The 1551-nt window shown below is 32.9% G+C and overlaps 1 pseudogene; it reads left to right on the forward strand.

Moving 5' to 3' along the window:
• The first annotated feature begins 1206 nt into the window (after positions 1-1206).
• LOC112473249 lies at positions 1207-1325 on the forward strand (annotated as a pseudogene).
• Positions 1326-1551: the final 226 nt, after the last annotated feature.

Below are 1551 nucleotides of genomic sequence, written 5' to 3' on the forward strand. Positions count from 1 at the left end.
CTAGGAAGGTTCCCGCTGTGAAACCATCTTTGGCAATGAATCTTTAACAAAAGATCAGGAACTTGACATTTATTTTTAAGCATGAGAAGAAAATGTGTGCCATGTTGGAAGCAAATGAAAGGATAGGAAGAGCTTCTAAATGGTTGCAGAGAGGAGCAGTGGAACAAGAAGAAATGTTACATGACATGCCAGTGGCTTTACTTTTGTGAAAAAGCAACTAATGACTAGTTAGGGAATATGTAGACTATATAATGTTAAACTTTAATGTCTTTTTAAGGGTGGAGGCAATGCATTTAATTGTTATTTTGGAGCAGGTGTGTCTATGATTTCGTATTCAACTAATCATCAAGGAGATTGTTCAGACAGTGGTTAAAACAGAAATTTAGGATATTCTAAGAAACAGAAAAGGCAATCATTATTGTTCTAATTACAGACCAGCAGAGATTTAAAAACTAATTTTTTTTTTTTCAGAAGGAGAATGTGCATTCAAATTTGTGAATTCAGTAATTTGAGTTGGGGGTGAGTTCTTGGTGGAAATATTAAATAAAATACTCTGGATACTTTCATGGCGTGAGAATTTTTCATCCTCATACTGTCTGCTTACAGTAAAAAAATTTCTTCAAAATTAATTTTAAAAGCAATAGATGCAGAAAATAGCATGGCTGTCCAAAAATTACTAAATTAAACATTAGAGTGTCAGCTTCTCTCCTAAAGGATGGCTATTTCAATCTCATGGCTTAGTGCACTGTAATGATGGGTTTCTCCTTTAGAATCAATAGCCGAATATAATTAAGTAAAATCCTCCAGGTTATATATCTTTTAATATTCTACTAGCTGAAGGGCTCAGCAGAGGAAGTAATAAGTATTTTAATAAATGTCTTGTACCATAAATTGAGTTCAGATGTGACTTAAGTCAGCACAAATCTCATCATAGGCAGCTTACAGCCACTGGACGGCTAAAATTTTTTTGCTGGGTTAAACTATTGGATAAAGTTTCTACCTTTGTAAAAACTTTAGCCCAAATAGATGTGTGCATATTTATACATGAGAATGAGATTAATGAAAAATTTTGATTTAAAAAGGAAACCACATATTATTGAAAACTGAAATGTATCACGGTGATGGACCTGTAACTGTTACCTTGAAATTCATTGTAGGAGGATAAATTACCCACCTTGTAATAAGTTTTTTAAATATAAAAAAAGGGTTTATGGCCATGCCACCCTGAACACGCCCGATCCTATCTGATCTCAGAAGCTAAGCAGGGTTGGACCTGGTTGGTACTCGGATGGGAGATCACCTAAGAATACCAGGTGCTGTAGGTGTAAATAAATAAATAAATAAATAAATAAATAAATAAATAAAATGTTTGCTGTTTTTCATGCTTTAACATGTAGATTTACATTTGGTTACAAAATCACAGTTCAATTTCCATCTCAAATTTTGATTGTCATTATTATATCAATTAAAAAAATCACTTTTCTAGAAACCATTACTATTATTTGTACTTGGAGGTTATTTCTACCTTCTCGGTTTGGCATAATCGATGCT

This window comes from Pteropus alecto, unplaced genomic scaffold (genome assembly GCF_000325575.1).
Source record: "Pteropus alecto unplaced genomic scaffold, ASM32557v1 scaffold98, whole genome shotgun sequence".
In the NCBI taxonomy this organism is placed as follows: Eukaryota; Metazoa; Chordata; class Mammalia; order Chiroptera; family Pteropodidae; genus Pteropus; species Pteropus alecto.